Source organism: Aedes albopictus, chromosome 1, assembly GCF_035046485.1.
Source record: "Aedes albopictus strain Foshan chromosome 1, AalbF5, whole genome shotgun sequence".
Taxonomy (NCBI): domain Eukaryota; kingdom Metazoa; phylum Arthropoda; class Insecta; order Diptera; family Culicidae; genus Aedes; species Aedes albopictus.
Window position 1 is genome coordinate 335539565 of NC_085136.1, and position 25829 is coordinate 335565393.

Genomic DNA, 25829 nt, shown 5'->3' on the forward strand with positions numbered 1-25829 from the left:
GAGGAATCTCCGGAGGAATTCCTGGAGGAATCTCCGGAGGAATTCCTGGAGGAATCTCCGGAGGAATTCCTGGAGGAATCTCCGGAGGAATTCCTGGAGGAATCTCCGGAGGAATTCCTGGAGGAATCTCCGGAGGAATTCCTGGAGGAATCTCCGGAGGAATTCCTGGAGGAATCTCCGGAGGAATTCCTGGAGGAATCTCCGGAGGAATTCCTGGAGGAATCTCCGGAGGAATTCCTGGAGGAATCTCCGGAGGAATTCCTGGAGGAATCTCCGGAGGAATTCCTGGAGGAATCTCCGGAGGAATTCCTGGAGGAATCTCCGGAGGAATTCCTGGAGGAATCTCCGGAGGAATTCCTGGAGGAATCTCCGGAGGAATTCCTGGAGGAATCTCCGGAGGAATTCTTGGAGGAATCTCCGGAGGAATTCCTGGAGGAATCTCCGGAGGAATTCCTGGAGGAATCTCCGGAGGAATTCCTGGAGGAATCTCCGGAGGAATTCCTGGAGGAATCTCCGGAGGAATTCCTGGAGGAATCTCCGGAGGAATTCCTGGAGGAATCTCCGGAGGAATTCCTGGAGGAATCTCCGGAGGAATTCCTGGAGGAATCTCCGGAGGAATTCCTGGAGGAATCTCCGGAGGAATTCCTGGATGAATCTCAATCAATAAAGTTCAATGTAAATGTGGTTTATATTTATTTAATGTTGGTAGAAAGTCATACAATTTTTGTTTTTTATTGTTAAAAAAGCTATGACATCCTAGTAGAACCCTATACAATCTTATTGGGATTGGAGTTTTGGTTATCGAGATATCTTTCAAAGAGTACTTGGGAGTAATACAAGTTAACCTTTTGAGAGATTTTTGACCAAGTGTATCATAATAAATATCTCAGCCGTATGTCAATCGATTTGAGTTCTCTTAGCACCAAATGAAAGCTACAGTATCCTGGTGAAAGGCCCTGAAAATTTTATTTTGATTGGACATTTGGTTACTGAGATATCTTTTGAAGAGTATTTCAATAAATTCCTTTTCTACCCTTCTTACACCCATAAGAAGGGTATAAATACCGCTCGAAAAACCGACTTCCGACCCGAGGCCCGCAGGGCCGAGTCTCATATACCAATCGACTCAGCTCGACGAACTGAGCAAATGTCTATGTGTGTATGTATGTGTGTGTGTATGTGTGTGTGTGTGTGTGTGTGTGTGTGCGTATGTTACAAAAAAAAGTCACGCACTTTTCTCAGCCGTCTGATATCCGATTTGGATCCTCTTAGTTGCAAATGAAAGCTACAACATCCTAGTAGAACCCTATTGAGTTTTATCACGATCGGACATTTGGTTACCGAGATATCTTTCGAAGAGTACTTTGAAGTAATATAGGTTAGCTTTTTGAGAGATTTTTGACATATAGCATATTGATAAATATCTCAGCCGTCTGTCAACCGATTTTGGTTCTCTTAGCACCAAATGAAAGCTACAACATCCTAGTAGAATGCTCTGAAATTTTATTTCGATTGGACATTTGGTTACTGAGATATCTTTCTGATAGCAGAGTAAACTCGACTGGTCGGTTAGAGGAGCGAACAAAGAATGATTTATTTCTACATAGAAAAAGCAAGGCTTACTATGCTAACATCCCCCCAAAAGCCTAAATTTGCAAACCCCAAGTTTCGTCTTATCTTCAATATGCTTCGGACCCGCTAATGGTTTTGTAAGGATGTCCGCCGCCTGAAGATCTGACGCCACGTATTCCAACTTGATGGTTTTAGCTTCGACCTGTTCCCGGACATAGTGGTGCCTGATGTCCATGTGCTTGCTACGTGCTGAGCAGTGTTGAAAATTTCATTTCGTCATATCTTAATTCAACCAGCTACAGCTCCTTTTAGAAGCTGAACCTGAGAATATGGTATATGAAGTCACGGAAAAACCGCTATTTTTCGAATATTTAGGATAAATGTCACGGACTACCTATGAAAAATGCCAAATGATATTCACCGTGAAACTAACAATATGTTAAATGAAAGCTTTGAATTTATATATTGTGGGAAAAATGCAAGAACCAGACAGCCAAAATAACTAGCTAATGCCAAAACTGATTAACTTAGTGGATATATCATTTTTGTCGTTTTTACACCATAACCATGAATACCAAGTACTTCGGAGCTAATTTAATTGACTGATTAAGATATATTAGATAAAGTGTACCTCGCTGATTTTCTTACCTATTTGTTAATCGATTCAAGATCTTTTGGCAGTTAATAAAAGATACAATATTCCAGAATATGTAAGCTATTTTTTAAACATTCCATACAAGACTCTAGGAAGTGTCTGGCATTTCTGGTAGTTTAGTCCATGGTCCATGGTGCTATTTTGGAAACCAATCCACTAGATGCCAAATCCACAATATTTTCTAGAACTTTTGGTCAATTACAGAAAATAAATATGTTAAATACAAATGATACAACAATAATTTTAATAAGTGTAAGAAGGGTTCTGTTCACCATAGGTGGATTAAATCGGGTTTTATTATTATATTCGTTTGTTATCTTGCATGAGCTTTTGACCAGTCTATGGGAAATTATTGTTCAATCAATAATGCTGACCTCATATAAAGTGTATATGTTGGCACAGCTCAGTACCACTCTTCGACAGCGCAACCAGGGTGCAACATGTTGTCCACAACAGGACGAGACAACACCGGTTGATGGATGAACCGTGAGCAGAACATAGATGTCAGAAGGTATGTTGGGGAGAGAAAAAGTGAGAAAGCGAAAGGTAAATAAAACCATAAACAAAATAGAAAACGGTTCAGAATAGGCATTGAAGGAAAAGTATAGTTCATGTTGAATTTGAATATTTGAAGTTGCTGCGAATAGTAGAAAAAGTAATAGTTTGAGAGATATAAAGTTGTGTATTAGCGGTTCCAAAGCACAATTCGAGGTAAGGGCAAATTGTGATAGAAAATGCGTGAATTTAAGAGTGTTTCATTTAGGCAGATCAGGATTCGTTGAAGGCACCCGACCGTGAGCCGCCATACCTATAGGGAAAAGCGGGATATTATAAGAAAACTATAAAATGTAAGTAGATAATAGATGTAGCGAAAAAGAAACATTAGTAATGTTAAAATTTGTTTATCCTCTTTGTTTAATGGAATAATAAATAGTTTCAAGCTGCTTGCAAAAGTTCAAATTGCCTGCTGTGAAAATTCTGTTTTCATTAGGGTGGTCCGAAAAGGAACAGTATACTAGCAGGTTATTGTTTTCAATAAAATTATAAATAACAAATACAAATAAACAGGAATTCTATGAAAACTAACAATATGTTAAATGAAAGCTTTGAATTTATATATTGTGGGAAAAATGCAAGAACTGGACAGTCAAAATAACTAGCTAATGCCAATACTGATTAACTTAGTGGATATATCATTTTTGTCCTTTTTACACCATAACCATGAATACCAAGTACTTCGGGGACAATTTATTCGACTGATAAGGAGATATTAGACAAACTGTATCTTTCTGTATTTTCTTATCCATTTGTTATCGATTCAAGATCTTTTGGCAGTTAACAAAAGATACAATATTCCAGAATATGTAAGCTATTTTTTTTAAATTTCACACAAGATTCTAGAAGGTGTCTGGCATTTCTGGTAGTTTAGTCCATGGTCCATGATGCTATTTTGGAAACCAATCCACTAGATGCCAAATCCACAATATTTTCTAGAACTTTTGGTCAATCAGACAAATCGGGTTTTTCATAATGCAACCCATTTGAGTTGCATAATGTTCATAATGCAACTCAAACGAATTGCATTATGAACATTATACAACTATTTTTCATTATGCAACTCATTTCAGTAGCATAATGAACCAGTTCGGAAAAGTTGGCCATTATTATATCAAAATGAGTTATATAAAATATAAATTATGATACTGAATTTCATAAAAAAAATATCTAGTTTAGCACTCCGTTGATGCTCGGTAACGCCCAAAGTATGTCGCAGAGGAAATCCAATTAAGTTCAAATAATAATATGGCTTCTTAATTATAGCCTGAAAGTGTTTATTTATTGATCATAAGGCGATCAAGTGCAAGGAATACACCATGGATGATTCGATGTGTCATTCCGCTTAGAATGGATCCTCATTAGCTCATAGATTCATTAGTTCAGCAACTTCAGACCAAAGATAAGACTAAGTAGATTATTTGTATACACTCGCCAGATCACGATCAGAAAAGCGCAGTAGGCGTTGCCGCGTGCAGACGTGTTATGGTGTTATGTTTTGCTCGTCACGTTTCTTTCACGTTCGCCATTTTTGCCTTTCTCGTACACTAAGTGTACTGGAAAGGCTATATGTTCACTCCAAAAATGACTTTTTGATAGAAGATCCGGAGGGTCGAGTCACATATACCAATCAACTCAGCTCGACGAATTGAGGTGATGTCTGTGTGTGTATGTGTGCGTGTGTGTGTGTATGTGTGTGTACAAAAAACTCATCACATTTTGGCAGTAAACCTCAACCGATTTTAATGACCGACGGTTCATTCGACGCGGCATATAGTCCCATTGTTTCCTATTGAAAATGGTTCGGATCGGTTCAGCCGTTCCGGAGTTATGGCCATTTAGGTGTTCCGGACCGGTCACCTTGAGAGGGGCCAGACATGAAAATGCAACAAACCCATGCATGCGACACATCAAACCAGGGCATTTTCGATCATCTGATGAACGGTAAACAGGAAAACAGTCTCAGACCATATCAGAACCGGTAGTGTTCCGGAACCGGTTCCGGATGTCCCGGCGGAAGTTGCCAAATATAAAAGAGAACCAAACCCATGCATGCGACACATCAAACAGCGGCATTTTCGATAACCTGATGAACGGTTAGCAGGAAAATAGTATAAGTCTATATCTGAACCGGTAGTGTCCCGGAGCCGGTTCCGGGTGTCCCGCCGGAAGTGAGCATGAGCATGAGCATAGATGACCGCACAATTCGTAGTTGCTACTCCGTGATTGACCAGAGCAATCGAAATTGCACAAGGAGTCAATGAATAGGGCTTGTGACTAGCTTACTATTCTCAATGTGCACAGTTCGAGAACTCACAATTTTAATAATGTCAATAACGGCGCTGGCCACGTCCTTACGGTCATCGAGGAGGAAAGGGAATGTTAGTAAGACATCCGTTGTTATAGAGACCGGAAATCCCAGTGTCTCCGCAATTGTCGGGAAGGAATTTTTGCTAGTAGGGTAGGGTACATTGTCATTCTAGGAGTCACCTATGGTTGGTGATGTGATCTGACAATGGATCAATAAACATTAAGTTTCGCGCACAACCGGCCACTTTTCTATACGAAAACATGTCTAATAATTGTATTACAAGCTCTTGGTAGCGCACGGAAGTTTTTTAAACCATTACCCAGCATATCCAGTTTCAGATCGGGTTTTCACCTGCCACAAAACTCCAGCGAGAATACGTTCCTTCGGGAATTCTTCTAGACATTTCATCGGAAATTCCTCCAGGTGCTTCCTCGGCTATTCCTTTAGGAGCTTCATCAGGAATTCCTTCAATTATTCCTTCGAAAACACTTCGCGAGTAAGTCTAGGAGTTCTATCGAGAATTCTTCAATGAATTCTATTGGGAACTCCTCTAGGACTTCCTTCAAAAACTATTCCAGATGTTCCTTTGAGAATTTATCCTGGATTTTCTCTGGGGGTTCCTTCACAAACTCCGTTAGGAATCTCTCCAGAATTAGCTCGAGATTCCTCCAGGAATTCTTCCAAAGATTCCTCCAAGAATTCCTTCAGGAATTCCTCCAGGTATTCCTTCAGGATTTCCTCCAGGTATTCCTCCAGGAATTCCACCAGGAATTTCTCTTGGAATTTCTCCAGGGATTCTTCCAGAAATTTTATTGATGATACCTCTAAGAGCTCCCTCGATAATTTCTTCAAGAGCTTTATTGAAAATTTCTCAAGGACTTCCTTTTTTAATTCTTCCAGGAATCTCTTTGAAATAAATTCATCAAAAATGTCTTGAGACACGCGGATTTCCCCAGGCGATTGCTCCAGGCATTCCCCCGAGGATTCCTCCAGGAATTCCCCTGGGGATCCCTCCGGCAATCTCGCCAGGGATTCTTCTAGGGATTTATCTAAGGATTTCTCCAGGATTCAGGAATATATCCAGGGATTCTTCCAGGAATTCCTTCAGGGATTGTTCCAGGAATTGCTCCAGGAATTTCTCCAGAATTCTTCCAGGATTTTTATTGATTATTCCTCTAGGAGCTTCCTCGATAATTTCTTCAAGAATTTTATCGAAAATTTCTCAAGGACTTCCTTTTTTAATTCTTTCAGTAATCTCTTTGAAATAAATTCATCAAAAATCACTTGAGACACGAGGAATTCTCTCGTGGATTCCTCAAGGAATTCCCCTAGGGATTTCACCGGGAATTTCTACAGGGATTCCTCTAGGGATTCTTCCAAGGATTCCTCCAGGAATTTCTCCAGGAATTCCTCCAGGATTTCCTCCAGGGATTCTTCCAGTAATTCCTCCAGGGATTCTTCCAGGAATTCCTCCAGGGATTTGTACATGAATTCCTTCAGGGATTTTTCCAGGATTTCCGCCACGGATTTTTCAAAGAATTCCTCCTGGGATTCTTTCAGGAGTTCTTCTAGAGATTCGTCCAGGAATTCTTCCAGAGATTCCTCCAGGAATTCTTTTAGAGATTCCTCCAGGAATTCTTCCAGGAATTTCTCCAGGTATTTCACCAGGATTTTTTCCAGGGATTCTTCCAGGAATTTATCCAGGGATTCATCCAGGAATTCATCCAGGAATTCCTCCAGGGATTCCTCCAGGAATTCCTCCAGGGATTCTTCCAGGAATACCTCCAGGGATTCTTCAAGGAATTCCTCCAGGGTTTGTTCCATGAATTCTTCTAGGGATACTTCCAGGAATTTCTCCAGGGATTCTTCCAGGAATTCCTCCAGGGATTCTTCCAGAAATTCCTACAGAGACACTTCCATGAATTCTTCCAGGGATTATTCCAGGAATTCCTCCAGGGATTCTTCCAGGAGTTCCTCCAGGAATTTTTCCAGAGATTCTTCCAGGAATTCTTTTAGAAATTTTTCCAGGAATTCCTCCAGAGATTTCTCCAGGGATTCTTCCAGGGATTCGTCTAGGAATATCTCCAGGAATTCCTCCAGGATTTCCTCCAGGAATTTCTCCAGAGATTCCACCAGGAAATTTTCCAGGGATTTCTCCAGGGATTCTTCCAAGAATTCCTCCAGGGATTCTTCCATGAATTCCTCCAGGGATTCTTCCAGGATTTTTTCCAGGGGTTCTTCAAGGAATTCCTCAAGGGTTTCTTCCAGGAATTTCTCCAGGGTTTCCTCCAGGAATTCTTCTACAGATTCGTGCAGGAATTCTTCCAGAGATTCCTCCAGGAATTCCTCTAGAAATTCTTCTAGAGATTCCTCCAGGAATTCTTTAAGAGATTCCTCCAGGAGCTACTCCAGAGATTCCTCCAGGAGCTACTCCAGAGATTCCTCCATGGACTTTCCAGGGATTTCTCCAGAGACTACTCCAGGGATTTCCCCAGGGATTTCTACTGGTTTTTTTTTTTTCAGGGATTCCTCAATGGATTCCTCCAGGGATTTTTCCAGGAATTCCTCCAATAAATCTTCCAGGGATTCCTCCAACGATTCCTCCAGGGATTCCTCAAGGGATTCCTTCACAATTTCTTTGCAAAACCCCCCAAGCAGTTTTTTGGGAATGCCTCCTAGAGTTCCATCGGAAATTTCTCCAGGGGTTTTATCGGTATTTCCTTCAGGAGTCCCATCGGTAATTTTTTCAGTGATTCCGTCGGGAATTCCTCCAGTAGGTAAAACGAGTTCCATTTGGAATTCCATCAAATGTTTCATCGAGAATTTCTCCAAGAACTATTTCAACAATTACTGCAGAGGTTCCTTCAAAATTACCCAACAGTTCTTCGGGGGATTCCTGTTATTTTTTTTTTAATGTTTTTATTTATATGTAATTGCACTTGCACTACCTTCCCTGGAGGAATTCCTTGAAGAATCCCTGGGAAAATTTCTGGAAGAATCCCTGAAAGAATTCATGGAAGAATCCTTGGAGGAAGTCCTGGAAAAATCCCTGAAGGAATTCATGGAGCGATTCCTGGAAGAATCCCTGGTGGAAATCCTGGAGAAATTCCCGGAGAATTCCCTAGGGGAATTATTGGAGGAATTTCCGGGGGAATTCTTGGAGGAACTTCCGGGGGAATTCCTGGAGCAATCTCCGAAGGAATTCCCCGTTTCTCAAGACATTTTTGATGAATTTATTTCAAAGAATTCCTGGGAGAATTAAAAAAGGAAGTCCTTGAAATTTTCAATAAACCTCTTGAAGAAATTATCGAGGGAGCTCCTAGAGGAATCATCAATAAAATTTCTGAAAGAATCTCTGGAGAAATTCCAAGAAAAATTCCTGGTGGAATTCCTGGAGAAATACCTGGAGGAATCTCTGAAGAATTCCTGGAGGAATCTCTGGAAGAATTCCTAGAGGAATCTCTGGAAGAATTCCTAGAGGAATCTCTGGAAGAATTCCTGGAGGAATTTCGAGCTAATTCTGGAGGGATTCCCAACGGAATTTGTGAAGGAACCCAGGAATAAATCCAGGATAAATTCCCAAAGGAACATCTGGAGAAGTTTTTGAAGGAAGTCCTAGACGAGTTCCCAAAAAAAAAAAACTCATTGAAGAATTCTCGATAGAACTCTTAGACTTTCTCGCGGAGTCTCTTCGAAGGAATAATTGAAGGAACTCCTGATGAAGCCCCTAAAGGAATACCCGAGGAAGCACCTGGAGGAATTTCCGATGAAATGTCTTGAAGAATTCCCGAAGGAACGCCTGATGGAGTTCTAGTAAGCCCCAATATAACTCCTCAAGAAACTCTCGAAGGAACTCCCTTTGGAATTCCAAGAGGAACTTCTGAAGAAATTTCCGAAGGAATTCACCGGAAAGATATCTAGATGTAATTGCTAGAGGAAATCCTGAGGGAGCACCTGGAGGAATTCCCGAGTTCCTTGAATGAACTCTGAATTCCAGAAGGAATATGTGAAGGAATTTCCGAGGGAACTCCCTAATTTATTCCCGAAGGAATATCTGGAGGAATTTCTAGAAGAACCTCCGGAGAAATTTCCAAAGGAACACATGCAGGAATTATCGATGAAACTCCCGAAAGACCACATGGAAGAGTATCCGAAGGGAAACCTGGAAGAATTTTCGAAGCAATTTTTTTGGAGTTCCCGATGGAACTCCTAGAGAAATTCTCAAAGGTACTCCCGGAAAAATTCCTGTACAAATTCCCTGAAACAATTCCCAAAAATACCTGGAGGTATTCTCGAGGAACTTTAGAGAGATTCCCTAAAAAAAAAAATCGAAGGATCTCCTGGAAGAATTCCCGATGGAACTCCTAAAGAAATTCTCGAAGGATCACCTGAGCGAATTCGCGAAGAAACTCCTGGGGAAACTGCCGGTGGCCCGATAGAATACCTGGAAAAATCCCAAAGGAGCTCCCGAGGAAAATCCTGGAGGAATTTTCGTAACGTTTCCTGAAGGAATTCACGATAGAGCTCCTAGAGAAATTCCCGAAGGGATTTCAGAAGAATTTCCTGGAAAAATTCCCGAAGCATCAACTGGAGGAATTTGTGAAGGAACTCCTAAAGGAGTTCCCGATGGAACTTGAGAAATTTCCGAATGAAATCCTGGAGGAATTCTCGATGGAACTCCTGGAGGCTGAAAGTGTAACGACGGTAACGACTAACCGTCACAGTCAGTGGCGTTTATGAGGCACCGCTCCTCGGGCCTAACGGAAAACGAAACTCCAACAATAACAACAACAACAACAACAGCAACCACTATTAAACTACCGCCATGCCATCAGTGATTTGCGAGTGATTACAGAATCATTCCGTGTGGCTTAACATTCAAAATTTCATGGGAACTAAAGTGACGTGTGTTCATTTTTCTGTCACTGACAATTTTCACTGAGAAATATAACTAGACCGTAACTTCCGATTATTCTTCCAATCACCACAAACCTTGTGTATAGTAGTTAATTATAATACTAATTAACTGCTCTATTTGTCAATTAAGTCGGATTGTGTCTGTTAACAGAAATTGGACATTTTACGACGTGCGAAAAAATATTCGTGACAGAGAATTGAATGAAAAAAAGAGAGGCATTCAGCTGACAATGAATGTGGCCAAAAATGAATGAAAAAATGAGAATATCAATCTTCACTTTCAACCTTCGAATTTTTTACACACTGTTTTGAAGGAATCCCTAAAGTAAATCCTGAGTAATCCCAGGTGTTCCTGTACAGTAGACGTTCGGTCGGTGCAAACGGTTTAACTGCAATGCTTTTTAACTGCAAGTTCGGTAAGTGCAACAAATTTGCAGTTATCGCACCGCCAAATGTCAGAATGGTGCGCCATGTTAGCCCAAATGAACAGTTGGATGAAGTTCACGTTCATTTTACGTCAGTTGACGGTTTGTTGACGCTGTCAGGCGTTGCAGTTATCGGTTTTTCGTTCGCTAAGTGAAACGTAAACATGTTGCAGTTATCGAACGTCTACTGTACCAGGAAGGAACGCTTGAAGTAATCCTGGAAAGAACTCCTGGAGGAATTCCTAAAGAAACTCTTCTAGAACTCCTAGTGGAATGATTCCTGGAACCTTTGAAGGAACATCTGGAGGAATTACAGAAATGAATCGTGGAGAAATCCCTGATGGAACTCCTGGATTAATTTCTAAAGTAACTTTAGGAAGAATTTTTGCATTTTCCAGGAGAAATCCCTAAAGGATCTCCTGGCGGCATCCCTAGATAAACTCCTGGAGGATTCCTTGACGGAACTCGTGGAGGAATCCCTACAGGAGCAGCTCGAGGAATTCCAGAAGGAATTGCTGGGGGCTTGCCTAGATAATCTTCTGGATGAATCCCTAAAGGATCTCTCGGAGGAATCCCTGCTACTCGAGGAATCCGTGTAGGAACTGCGGGAGAATTTCTTGAGGGAATCCTTGAAGGAACTTTTCGGTTAATCTCCGAAGTAACATCTGAAGGAATTCATGCAGAAGCTCTAGAAGAAATTCTAAACATACTCAGCGGGCCGGGGAAAAATCTCCTAGAAATATCAGAAGAAAGCTTCCAGTAATATTCCTGAAGAAACTCCTCGACGAAATTCTGACGGAAATCCTTAAAAAAACCCTGAAGGAATCCATCAAGGAGCTCCTGGTGAAATATCTTAAGAAGTTCCTACAGGAGTTCTAAAGGAACTCCTAGAAGAATACTGCCGGAAATGCATTTTGAAAAATCATAAAATCAGTTGTTATGTTTTCCCGCATTTAGTTTTTATAGCGTTAAGGTCATTTAAATTTTATGTATTATATGTTTAAAATAAATAAACTTTCACGGACAAATATATTATTTGTTTTGTTTTTGTTAGAAAACATAAATAAAAAGAAAAATAAACAAAATTCAGCCTAGTAGAGATCTGCTAGACAGCTACTCGATTTCTAGTACCCTTGTCTAGTAGATATCTATGAGATATCGACTAGAAAGCGGGCGAAATTATTTTCGCCCGATTTGAGGTAGACAAAAATGTTGCACTGGAGGAAGATTTCTATGCGACTGGTAGTAGATATCTGCTTAAATGTCTACTAGATATTTTATTTTGTCTAGTAGATACCTGAGACTCAGGATACCTACTAGATTTCTAGTTGGAATTTCCGAGCGGGATGATTTGGACGATGAGGCAGCGAGCGTAAGGGTTGGTTGACAGGTGTCAGAGTGACGGAAGAGATGACAGTATTGAAAGAGAGACAGAAAGCCGTCAAAGGAGAGTTGAAACGAAAACTTAAACAAAGGTAGTGCATGCAGAAGATAGGTGGTCGAGATAAGAGGAATAAAGTGGAAAAAAAATTGAATTAGTTACCATTTGCGAAATTTGATGATAGGGCAGTTTGAGGAAAGTAACTTGAAATAGAATAGTTCCGCGAGTGATTTGTTGGTGGATTCTCGAATTCGGATCAGATTTGGTCAGATGATCACAAACAAATACAGTAAGTAGGAAAGTTTATATGCGTTTAGAGCGGAAAGTAACAAACATATTTCGTTGTATTTCCAAGCCGTGGAGTAAAATTTAGTGGTTGATGAGCTGGAGGCCCGACGGGAAGAGACAGATTAGACAACAGACTTGAGAAACCAGGTAAATTAATTGGAAGAGTTTAGAGAAAGTTGATGTATTGAACGTAAACATAACATTGATAACAGATATCGACGCACGACGAGGACGAGACTTTGCACAGTGGTCCAAATCGGAGTATTTCGAGGACAAAATTCGTAAGTTAGATTATTTCATATAACAAATTGATATGGACTCAAATACAAATGTAATAATTTATTAGGTGGCTACGTTGCCTGTAAAGGAAGGTAGAAGAGAAGCCAATAGAGGAGAAAATCAAACTAAAATTGTGAGTTGAACAAAATTATAACAAACTGATCTATTTCTAACGAAAACTGTGAATGTTTATTTCGAATTACAGTTTGATCTGCCAAACAATAAAAGGCCGATTCACAAAAATTGTTTGCGCCGATTTTGATCCGAACACATAGTATTACTGAAAGCAATCGTTTGCTAAATCGTGAATCGTGAAATCGAGTAATGATATGGAGAAGAACATGATAACATTCCATTTTGATATTATAAGATCAAACTAATATTTGGGGAGATCCGGGCTGTAGAACATCAAACCGATATCTAAAAATGATCTGACTTATGGATTAGAGTAAAAAAAGAAAAATGGCCGCGACCGGAATCGAACTTCCGACCTTAAGATCCAAAAGCAGTGACTTTACCACTACACTACGACTCACAACTGAAAGTGAGAGGTAACAAAAGCATCAACTTCCACGTTTTTGAAGGATATTTGGGAAAGGTGTTGGTTTGGCGGCGCCATGTTGTAGAAGAATGTGCTGCGAAAGAACTGATTTTGATCTTGAGCAGTACTTTTTAGATCTTCCGTGATAATAAATTTTGACAAAACGAACGGACCCGGAAACTTGAATCACAGACAAACAGACGTAACACTCTGATAATTTAAAGGTCTATTTAGAAAGTTGATAGTTGGCCAACCGGCCATTCGTGGCGTTTGCATCGTTTCTGTTCGAGTTTGACGTTTGTCCACTACCGCGACCTATTTGATAGTTGCTCAAACTCAGTCCTTTTAGCATTGGGCGATCATGTTTCCGTGGCCATAATTTGAATTGAAAAATTTACGAAAGTGTTACATCTGTTTGTCTGTGCTTGAATATCGGCTAACGGCAACTCATGGACCCTCAATCGGACTGGAAAAGGAACAAGAGCCACAACATCGTCGTGCCCATCATTCTATCATAGACAAAACATTAAAGAGATCGTAACCATCACTAGCGTGGCCTGTTCGCATACCTGAGGCAGAATTGTTATTAGTTGGTTCAAACTTGAAAGGCTGGTCGTCTGCTACGGTATGTCAATGGCGCCGTTGCAAGGACCGAATGTGGCGTGGTAACAGATCTAGGAGTACGTGCGCAGGACGAAAGATTTCCAGCCCCTAACCTCCAAGAGATTGAGGAGGATATTGGCCGGTTGAAAAACAACATAGCCGCTGGAGCAGAAGCACTGGTGAGAGCACTACACTGAGCGTTGGCATTGCCTGCAAGGTATTCTCTCCCGTCTATCACCGATTGCAAAACCGTTCGTGGGGCTGGATTCATGGGTGAACGGACCAGATGTTCGCCTTCTACCATGTGTTGCAGAAATGCCGCGAATACAACGTGCCCACACATCACTTGTTCATCGATTTCAAATCGGCGTATGATACAATCGATCGAGAACAGCTATGGCAGATTATGCACGAATACGGATTTCCGGATAAACTGATACAATTAATCAAGGCGACGATGGATCGAGTGATGTGCGTAGATCGAGTATCAGGGACACTCTCGAGCGCCTTCGAATCTCGCAGAGGGTTACGGCAAGGTTATGGTCTTTCGTGCTTGCTGTTCAACATTGCTTCAGAAGGTGTAATAAGGAGACCGGGAATGAACACGAGTTGTATGATTTTCACGAAGTTCGTTCAGCTGCTTGGTTTCGCCAGCCCAAGTAACACGCATGCCATATAAGAGTTACGGCAGCGCAAGTTGTGGTTGTATAGAAGTTACTTGGATGTTATTTCAACACAATGCTATTATTACGTTAAATTAACTTCTCTGCAACCAAAACTTGTGCTGTCGTTACTCTAATATGACATGTGTGTTGCTTGGGAATAATATTGATATTGTAGCTCGTAAATTCGAGAAGATGGCGGAAATGTATATCCGACTAAAGAATGAAACCAGGCGAATCTGATTAGTCGATATGGTCAACGCTGACGTTATGAGGAGGAGAAGGTTGGTGAGCACCAGCATGAACGACATCCCGGAAGGTATTAGACTCTGAACAGACGGTCTCGGTGTGTTTCAAATCGTGTGAGGTGCGGCAATATATCCACATGAACTGATACAAATCATCACGTGTAAACGACCTAATTAAGGCTTACTGCCCGTCCAATTGAAGTAGGTATGTATTGAGAAATGAAGGTGAATTTGTTTCAATACACTGCGTAAGACGTAGAACAAAAATTCATGCAGTCAGAGCTTCGTGTTTAATTGTGTGTTTTTGCCTTTCTCGTACACCAATGTGTACTGAAAGGCTATATGTTCACTCAAAAAACGAATTTTTGATAGAAGGCTCGGAGGGTCAAGTCACATATACCAATCAACTCAGTTCGACAAATTGAGATGATGTCTGTATGTGCGTATGTGTGCATGTGTGTATGTGTGTATGTATGTCTGTGTACAAAAAAAGGTCACTCACTTTTAAGGCACTTCCCTTTGACCGATTTTACGGATTTTAGCACGAATCGAACCGGAATTTTACCGCATTGTTTGCTATTGAAAATGGTTATCCGGAGTTATGGCCATTTTAGTGATCCGGACCAGCACCGGTAAAACTGAACCAAGCCATGATGGATGCGACACATCAAGCTGCGCCGATTTTTGTAACCATTAGCATGGTTGACAAATTTTGTGCGGAAATTAATACTGAAGACCAGAAAATCCCCAATATTGGCCCAATATTCAAGATGGTGACCAGAATATTCAAGATGGCGGTCTAAAATCCAAGATGGCGGCTCCAAATTCAAGATGGCGGTTGTTTAATGGAGTGTATGGCCCTAAAACCATGCAATATGGGTATATTTGGTGTGGGGAAGGTGTCCGGAGTTCAAAAATGGCGGTCAGAATATCCAAGATGGCGGCCTAGAATCTAAGATGGCGGCTCAACATTCAAGATGGCGGTTGTTTAATGGAGTTTAAGGCCCTAACACCATGCAACATGGGTATATTTGGTATGGGGAAGATATCCGGAGTCCAAAAATGGCTACCAGAATATCCAAGATGGCGGCTCAACATTCAAGATGGCGGTTGTTTAATGGAGTTTAAGGCCCTGAACCCATGCAACATGGGTATAGTTGGTATGGGGAAGATGTCGGGAGTCCAAAAATGGAGACCAGAATATCCAAGATGGCGGTCTAAAATCCAAGTTGGCGGCTGAATATTCAAGATGGCTGCTATTCAATGGAGTTTTAGGTCCTAAATCCATGAAATATGGGTGTATGTATTTGGTATGGGGAAGATGTCCGGAGTCCAAAATGGCGACCAGAATGTCCAAGATGGCGGCTCCAAATTCAAGATGGTGGCTATTTAATGTAGTTTTATGCCCTAAAACAATGCAATATGGCAGGCAATATGGATATAATTGGTATGAGGAAGATGTTGGGAGTTCAAAAAAGGCGTTTAGAATATCCAAGATGGCGGTCTAAAATCCAAGATGGCGGCTCAACATTCAAGATGGCGGTTGTTTAATGGAGTTTAAGGCCCTGAACCCATGCAACATGGGTATAGTTGGTATGGGGAAGATGTCGGGAGTCCAAAAATGGAGACCAGAATATCCAAGATGGCGGTCTAAAATCCAAGTTGGCGGCTGAATATTCAAGATGGCTGCTATTCAATGGAGTTTTAGGTCCTAAATCCATGAAATATGGGTGTATGTATTTGGTATGGGGAAGATGTCCGGAGTCCAAAATGGCGACCAGAATGTCCAAGATGGCGGCTCCAAATTCAAGATGGTGGCTATTTAATGTAGTTTTATGCCCTAAAACAATGCAATATGGCAGGCAATATGGATATAATTGGTATGAGGAAGATGTTGGGAGTTCAAAAAAGGCGTTTAGAATATCCAAGATGGCGGTCTAAAATCCAAGATGGCGGCTCAACATTCAAGATGGCGGTTGTTTAATGGAGTTTAAGGCCCTGAACCCATGCAACATGGGTATAGTTGGTATGGGGAAGATGTCCGGAGTCCAAACATGGCGACCAGAATATCCAAGATGGCGGTCTACAATTCAAGATGGCGGCTATTTAATGTGGTTTTAGGCCCTAAAACAATGCAATATGGGTATATTTGATATGATGAAGATGTTGGCCAAAAGTGGCGACCAGAATATACAAGATGGCGGTCAAAAATCCAACATGGTGGTTCAAAATTCAAGATGGCTGCTGTTAAATGGAGTTTTAGGCCCTAAAACCATGCAATATGGGTAGGGTATATTTGGTATGGGGAAGATGTCCGGAGTCCAAAAATGACGACCAAAATATCCAATATGGCGGTCTAAAATCCAAATTGGCGCTTCCAAATTCAAGATGGCGACTATTTCATAGAGTTTTCGGCTCCAAAACCATGCAATATGGGTATATTTGGTATGGGGAAGATGTCTCGGTTCGATTTTTTTTTTGTACTTCTGTACGTACAAAAGTTTTGTACTTGAGTACTCTTTGGTACGGAGTACGCTAGCAAACACGGGTACTCCGATGTTTGGCGTTTGATGTTCAACACAAGTGCGAGAAATCGTACCGAAGTTGAACATGTGTTGCGTTCGTGGGAAGACTGCCTTAGTCCAAAAATGACGACCGGAATATCCAAGATGGCGGTCTAAAATCCAAGATTTCGGCTCAAATTCAAGATAGCGGCTTTTTCTTAAGATTTTGAGGCTCAAACATCAAAAGCCATATTAACGATATGTTTTCTGGTGCCATAAAATGGATTTTTGTTAAACATATGAAAGTGCTATACAGTTTCTTACCTTGGGGCAACACACTGTGCTCGAGAGTACATTTTCCTTCACAGAGTTGCTCAGAAATTCTCCAGTTTTTACTTGAGTGTTCCCTGGTTTATCGCAAAATCATAATAATATTACCCGATATTTCGCTTTTCTTGCAGTCAAATCTTGTCGATCATTGGTGAAAAGAGTTACTCAGAATTTCTCAGAGTTACTCTCGTTTGCACAGTGTCTTGCTCCTAGTTTTTTACCGACTTTGGCAACACCCGTTTTTGTCTACTCCCGATTTTGGCAACACCCGTTTTTGACAACATTTTCTTCCCGATTTTGGCAACTCCCGTTTTTGGCAAAAAAATTTTACCGATTTTGGCAACACCCGATTTTGGCAACAATTTTTTACCGGCAACAAATTTTTTTATCGCAAAATCATCTTAAATACATGTTTTTAGCTTTACCTCTATTAAAAAAACGACAATTTTTTAAATCATGACGTAATTTATTAACGTCACCTAAGGGGAGCGTTTTGTAACTTGTGAGTAGTCCATATTGATAATATAAGTCAAAATAACGCATAAAAGTTGTAAAATCACGATTTTTTTTACCGATTTTGGCAACATAAAGCTCACCTCGTGTTGCCAAAATCCGTAAGAAATTGTATTCATCAACATGTCACTTGAGTTTTGTTGAAATGGGTTTTCGAAGGCACGAGAAAGGCGCCAGCACCGCTAGGTGGATTAACTAGGGTTTTACCCTAGGGGACAATACCCGGACTCCTATAGAATCATAACTTTCTCTTATGAGTTCCCCCGAGAGGGTAAGTAAACGGTGAATTCCCCCGAGAGGGTAAGCTGCAACAGTATAGCGAATTCCCCCGAGAGGGTAAGCTAACAGCGAATTCCCCCGAGAGGGTATGCTGCAACAGTATAGCGAATTCCCTCGAGAGGGTAAGCTAACAGCGAATTCCCCCGAGAGGGTAAGCTGCAACAGTAAAGCGAATTCCCCCGAGAGGGTAAGCTAACAGCGAATTCCCCCGAGAGGGTAAGCTGCAGCAGTAAAGCGAATTCCCCCGAGAGGGTAAGCTAACAGCGAATTCCCCCGAGAGGGTAAGCTGCAACAGTATAGCGAATTCCCCCGAGAGGGTAAGCTAACAGCGAATTCCCCGAGAGGGTAAGCTGCAACAGTAAAGCGAATTCCCTCGAGAGGGTAAGCTAACAGCGAATTCCCCCGAGAGGGTATGCTGCAACAGTATAGCGAATTCCCTCGAGAGGGTAAGCTAACAGCGAATTCCCCCGAGAGGGTAAGCTGCAACAGTAAAGCGAATTCCCCCGAGAGGGTAAGCTAACAGCGAATTCCCCCGAGAGGGTAAGCTGCAGCAGTAAAGCGAATTCCCCCGAGAGGGTAAGCTAACAGGGAATTCCCCCGAGAGGGTAAGCTGCAACAGTAAAGCGAATTCCCCCGAGAGGGTAAGCTAACAGCGAATTCCCCCGAGAGGGTAAGCTGCAACAGTAAAGCGAATTCACTCGAGAGGGTATGCTGCAACAGTATAGCGAATTCCCTCGAGAGGGTAAGCTAACAGCGAATTCCCCCGAGAGGGTAAGCTGCAACAGTAAAGCGAATTCCCCCGAGAGGGTAAGCTAACAGCGAATTCCCCCGAGAGGGTATGCTGCAACAGTATAGCGAATTCCCTCGAGAGGGTAAGCTAACAGCGAATTCCCCCGAGAGGGTATGCTGCAACAGTATAGCGAATTCCCCCGAGAGGGTAAGCTAACAGCGAATTCCCCCGAGAGGGTATGCTGCAACAGTATAGCGAATTCCCTCGAGAGGGTAAGCTAACAGCGAATTCCCCCGAGAGGGTATGCTGCAACAGTATAGCGAATTCCCCCGAGAGGGTAAGCTAACAGCGAATTCCCCCGAGAGGGTAAGCTGCAACAGTATAGCGAATTCCCCCGAGAGGGTAAGCTAACAGCGAATTCCCCCGAGAGGGTATGCTGCTACAGTATAGCGAATTCCCTCGAGAGGGTAAGCTAACAGCGAATTCCCCCGAGAGGGTATGCTGCAACAGTATAGCGAATTCCCCCGAGAGGGTAAGCTAACAGCGAATTCCCCCGAGAGGGTAAGCTGCAACAGTAAAGCGAATTCCCCCGAGAGGGTAAGCTAACAGCGAATTCCCCCGAGAGGGTATGCTGCAACAGTACAGCGAATTCCTCCGAGAGGGTAAGCTAACAGCGAATTCCCCCGAGAGGGTATGCTGCAACAGTATAGCGAATTCCCCCGAGAGGGTAAGCTAACAGCGAATTCCCCCGAGAGGGTATGCTGCAACAGTATAGCGAATTCCCTCGAGAGGGTAAGCTAACAGCGAATTCCCCCGAGAGGGTAAGCTGCAACAGTAAAGCGAATTCCCCCGAGAGGGTAAGCTAACAGCGAATTCCCCCGAGAGGGTAAGCTGCAACAGTAAAGCGAATTCCCCCGAGAGGGTAAGCTAACAGCGAATTCCCCGAGAGGGTAAGCTGCAAAAGTAAAGCGAATTCCCTCGAGAGGGTATGCTGCAACAGTAAAGCGAATTCCCCCGAGAGGGTAAGCTAACAGCGAATTCCTCCGAGAGGGTAAGCTGCAACAGTAAAACGAATTCCCCCAAGAGGGTAAGCTAACAGCGAATTCCCCCGAGAGGGTAAGCTGCAACAGTAAAGCGAATTCCCCCGAGAGGGTAAGCTAACAGCGAATTCCCCCGAGAGGGTAAGCTGCAACAGTAAAGCGAATTCCCCCGAGAGGGTAAGCAAACGGTGAATTCCCCCGAGAGGGTAAGCTGCAACAGTAAAGCGAATTCCCCCGAGAGGGTAAGCTAACAGCGAATTCCCCCGAGAGGGTGAGCTGCAACAGTAAAGCGAATTCCCCCGAGAGGGTAAGCTAACAGTGAATTCTCCTGAGAGGGTAAGCTGCAACAGTATAGCGAATTCCCCCGAGAGGGTAAGCTAACAGCGAATTCCCCCGAGAGGGTAAGCTGCAACAGTAAAGCGAATTCCCCCGAGAGGGTAAGCTAACAGCGAATTCCCCCGAAAAAGTAAATTGCTGCAACAGTATAGTGAATTCCCCGAGAGGGTAAGCTGCAACAGTAAAGCGAATTTTCCCGAGAGGGTAAGCCAACAGCGAAATCCCTCGAGAGGGTAAGCTGCAACAGTCAAGTGAATTTAGGTTAACGGATGTTTATGATGATGATGAAGGGTGAAGGATGGAAGATTACGAATAATGATGATGATGATTGTGATGATGATCATGATGCTGATGATAAAGGATGAAGGAAGAAAGATGCAGGATGAAGAAGAAAAAAAGTATATAGTATGTAGGATGAAGTATGAAGGATATAGGATGAAGAATGAAGGGTAAAGGATGTAGAACGATGGTGATGATGATGATGATGAAGGATGAAGAATGTAGGATGAAGGAAGAAAGATGTAGGATGAAGAAAGAAGGATATAAAATGTAGGATGAAAGATAAAGGAAAGATGTTGGATGAAGTATGAAGGATATAGGATGTAGGATGAAGGATAAAGGATGTAGAATGGAAGGATGAAGTATGAAGGATGAAGAATGAAGAAATATGCAGGATGAAGAATGATGAAAGATGCAGAATAAAGTGTGAAGGATGAGGAATGAAGAATGTAGGATGAAGGAAGAAGAGTTTAGGATGAATAATTAAGGGCATAGGAAGTAGAATGAATGATATGAATATGATTATGATAATGCTGAATGATGAAGGATAAAGAATGAAGGATGTATAAAGAAGTATAAAGGATGAAGAATGGAGAATGTAGGACTAAGGATGAAGGAAGAAGGTTGTAGGATTGAAGATGAAGGATAAATAATGAATAATGTAGGATGGAGTATGAAGGATGAAAGGTGAAGGATAAAGAATGGATGATGTAGGAAGGAGGATGAAAAATGTATGATGAAGGAAGAAGGATGTAGGATGAAGGTTAACGATAATGATTATGATAATGATGATGATGATGATGATGATGATGAGGGTGATGATGATGAATGATGAAGGAAGAAAAACTGATGAAGAATTAAGGATACAGGATGCAGGATGAAAGATGAAAGAAAAAGGAAAGATGTTGGATGAAGTATGAAGGATATAGGAAGTAAGATGAAGGATAAAGGATGTAGAATGATAGTGATGATGATGTTGATGAAGGATGAATTATGCAGGATGAAGAATAAAGGATCATGAAAAATGGAGGATGCAGGATGTAAGGTGAAGTATGAATGACGAATGAAGAATACAGTAGACGATCGATAACTGCAACATGTTTACGTTTCACTAACCGAATTGAATTCGATAACTGCAAAATTGTTGCACTTAGCGGACTTGCGGATAAAAAAAAAAGTTAAAGCGTTTGCACCGAGTGAACATCTACTGTATAGGATAAAGGATGATGTTGATGATTATAATGATGAAGGATGTAGAATAAAAGATGAAAGATGATAATCATCATGAAGTAAAATGAAGGATGATGATGATTTTGATGTTAAAGGTTGAAGGGTTAAAAATGAAGGATAAAGAAAAGATGTTGGTTGAAGTATGAAGGAAATAGGATGCAGGATGATGATGATGATGAAGGATGAAGTATGTTGGATTGAAGATGATGAAAGATTAAGCATGAAGAATGAAGGATAAAGGACGATGGTGTTGATGTTGTAGGATGGAAAATGATGAATGTAGAATGGATGATGTAGGATGAACTATGAAAGATGAAAAATGAAGAATAAAGAATGGATGATATAGGATGGAGGATGAAGAATGAAGGATATAGGATGCTGATTATAATTATTATGATAATGAAGTGTGAAGGATACAGGATAATGGTGATGATGATGTGGATGGAGAATGAAGAGGATAAAGAATGGATGATGTAGGGTGAAGTTTGAAGGGTGAAAGATGAAGGATAAAGAATAAATGTTGTAGGATGAAGGATGAAGAATGTATGATGAAGGAAGAAGGATGTAGGATGAAGAATGAAGGATATAGGATTTAGGATGGAAGATGATGATTATGATTATGATGAATGATTAAGCATGATGGTGATGATGATGAAGGATAAAGAATGTTGGATAAAACAAGAAAGATGTTGAATGAAGACAGAAGGATATAGGATGTAGGAAGAAAGATGAAGGAAAGATGTTGGATGAAGTAATATGTAAGATCAAGGATAAAGAAAAAAAAAGGTGTGGAATGATGGTGATGATGATGAAGGATGAAGTGTGAAGGATGAACGATGATGACGACGATTATGATTATGATAAAGATGATGAAGGATGAAGTATAAATAATGTAGGATGTAGGATAAAGGATGATGATGATGATGATGGTGACGACGAATTATGAAGCATGATGATGATGATGATGATGATCATAATGACGATGAAAAGCTTACTTAAAGAATCTGAGTACCAAATGGGCTTTTTGGAAGACTAACTTACCCTAAGGTCGCATAAAGCTTATAAGATATTTGCATAACAATGCCAATATGGCCAAGATTTAAAAAAATATAAAGGATTTAATCAAGGTGTCGAAGAAATTGGTTGGAGATTAAGAGGATGCAATGATGATGATCGATTATATTATTTTTGTTTTCTAACGAAGACAATTAGAAGTTGTCGTTCAATAAAGTTCAATGTAAATGTGGTTTGTATTTAATGTTGGTAGAAAGTCATACAATTTTTTGTTTTTTATTCTTATTTTTTGAATTTTTAAAACAATTAGAGAGTAGGACAGGGGGAGAATGTAGGGGTTGAGAGAGATAGAGAGAAAAAGATCAATAGGGCATATAGCATCAGCTGCGGTTATGCACCACCGGAAAAACAAAGCAAACGATCAACATGAAATGAAAAGTCAGTCTTGTAAAGCATTTTGTGCGAGAAGGTCTTGCTCCTCCTCGTGAGCGAGCGTTCAGCTGCAGGATTCGGCTGGTGTGCTCGGAAGTGTCCCTCCGGACACTACAGTGACCATTACTTGTCCTATCATTTTACTACACAGTACTTACCAGGTGGAAACTAGTCATTAAATCGATGACGGTGAGCACCGGTTTAGAACCATCTAGAACACGATCACTGGAAAGTGAAGTGTTCAAGTGCTCTCCAGTAAAGAAAGGAAATCGTCACACACGTTCAAGAAGTCTTCTCATTCCAACGATTTCCCTTCTCCAATTCCAATCTGATAATGGAATAACATTGATCAATGTACATTGTTCAACAAATAGGTTGATAAAACTTCAATTGGACGACAACAAGCTTCAATTAGGTCGCTTGCACGTGATGATTCGTATCAGTTCATAGGCGAATATTGCTGCATCACGCACGATTTAAAAACCATTCGGACAAGGTCTCCTAAACCTATTGGCAACCGGGATGTCGTTCATGCTGGCGGCAGTCGCCAGCGGTCTTCTCGTTCTCACAGCTTCAACGATTGCCATGACAGTCAGAGTTCAACTGGACCGATTCGAACAGCAGAAAGGTTTTGCCCTGGCCGACGCTAGCGGATTTCGTGTCCGTAAGTACAACCGCACCACTTCGGTCCTGATCGGCGAAGGAGACGTTTCCGACGACATTGGAGATAACTACACAGCTAGTTTGACCGTGGCGTACAGCCGGCTGGGGAACAACCAGTTCAACGAGTATCCGATGAAAATCGCCAAGGCCAAGATGTGCGATATTTTGAACGGACCGTACAAGGAATATCAGTACCTCGTCAAGGGCTGCAGTAACTTTCCCCAAATAGGAAGGGATAGGCTTTGTCCGTTTCCGCGGGGTCACTACTGGATCAAGGACTGGGCTCCGGACGGCAGCTGGGTTCCACCGGTAGTTCCCGCCGGTTACTGGCGATTTACGCTCGTTATAATGGATTTGCAGGACAATGTGGTGATACGTCATCTTATTTTTATTCATATAATGAAGGAATTTTGATGATTGTTACAAATCAGAGTGATCATCTGAAGATACTTACTATCTATAGTAGATCTGAGGGCGGAATAAACCAGGCAGTGCCTTTTCAATACACAACTCACCTAGACTTTGTATCGGCTGTCCGAGCCCGTATGAAGTTGATCATCAATATTAACTTCTAGTCTCGATCAGCCTAGATAGCTGTGTAGTGTCGGTAGCGATTGTCTCAATAGGCTAAGAATAACACTACGGACCGCCTGTTCCGGTGGTAAAAGTCCACCAACAGGTGACCCCTGATTCATGGTGTGATGCGGCTTCATGCTTACCGTGCCTAGGAATGAATGGCTAGGGGGGGGTCTAATAGAAACCTAACCGCAAACGGAGCCTGTGGAGTACCAGGGCGCCCTCCACAGTATGTTGCCCTTACTGCGCTAACCGGAGCAATGGTGCAGTGGACCTTGTGTTTCTCCGCGACAATCGGCTGCCCTTCTTTAGTCTCACTTGAGGCTAAATAAGGGCGGGATTATGAAGATGTTGTTAATTAGTTTAAATGTTCACCTATATGGTTTCGCATAGTGTATTCTGTGTATCCTCGCCTTTGGCGTTTTCCAATCGATACCGATCTGGTTTTGTTGCTGCTGTTGTTTGTTGTGCTGTTATTGCGAAGAGTTTAATCTTACCTAGTTCGGGTAGTGGCTACGGTTAGGATAGCTCAGATCAATCTTCAGCATAAAAGAACAGCAACGATCAATCTTTGCAGACTTATGTAAAATGGTTCAGCCCAAGTGGCCTTGGTCCAAGAACCTCACTTTCGTAAGGGAAATTTCTATCTAGGAAACCTTGTGAACCCGGTGTTTGCCACTTTCAGTAAACATGAAATGGCAAACTCGCGTGTCATGCCTCGAGCCCGTGTGCTTGTCAACAACGCAATAGTTGCTACACTCATCTCTGAGCTAACCATCAGAGATGTATGTGCTATCACAATTGATGTATCTGTTGGAAACCTCAACAGGAAATACATCTATTGTTCGGTTTATTTACCGCATGATGAACCATCGCCTACGGATGCTTTTAAACAAGTCATCGCATACTGTACTTCAAAAGGTCTTCCGCTAATTGTTGGCAGTGATGCTAATGCTCACCATATCATCTGGGGCAGCTCAGACATCAATTTGAGAGGCTCCAGTTTGATGGAATGCTTAAGTAGTACAGATCTTGCATTACTTAACATAGGCGACCGCCCAACCTTCATGGTATCTGCTAGAGAGGAAGTGTTATACATAACGCTTTGCTCTAGTAGAATTAGTAACGAGCTGACCAATTGGCATGTGTCAGATGAAGAATCTTTATCTGACCATCGCTATATCTTTTTTGAACATTTAAATGTTACTTCGGAAACATTGCGTTTCAGGAATCCCCGGTCAACAAACTGGGATCTTTTTACTGATTTGGTGTCGGCCAAATTTCATGGATACTTACCATCCATTGACACTCCAAGTGATGTAGATGATGCCGTTGATACCACAACGACCTTCATCATGGAAGCTTTTGACGAAGTATGCCCTCTACAGTCTGTGAAGATCACAAGAGGAACCCCTTGGTCAGTGGCGTAGCTAGGGATTTGGGGGCCCGGTGCGGAACCAAATTTG

At 41.7% G+C, this 25829-nt stretch overlaps 1 long non-coding RNA gene across 1 annotated transcript; it reads left to right on the forward strand.

The window, feature by feature from the left end:
- The first annotated feature begins 832 nt into the window (after positions 1-832).
- On the forward strand, positions 833-3171 carry LOC134287898 (uncharacterized). The gene is made up of 2 exons (XR_009997628.1): positions 833-2938; positions 2991-3171. It is a non-coding gene; the product is annotated as an uncharacterized LOC134287898 (long non-coding RNA).
- Positions 3172-25829: the final 22658 nt, after the last annotated feature.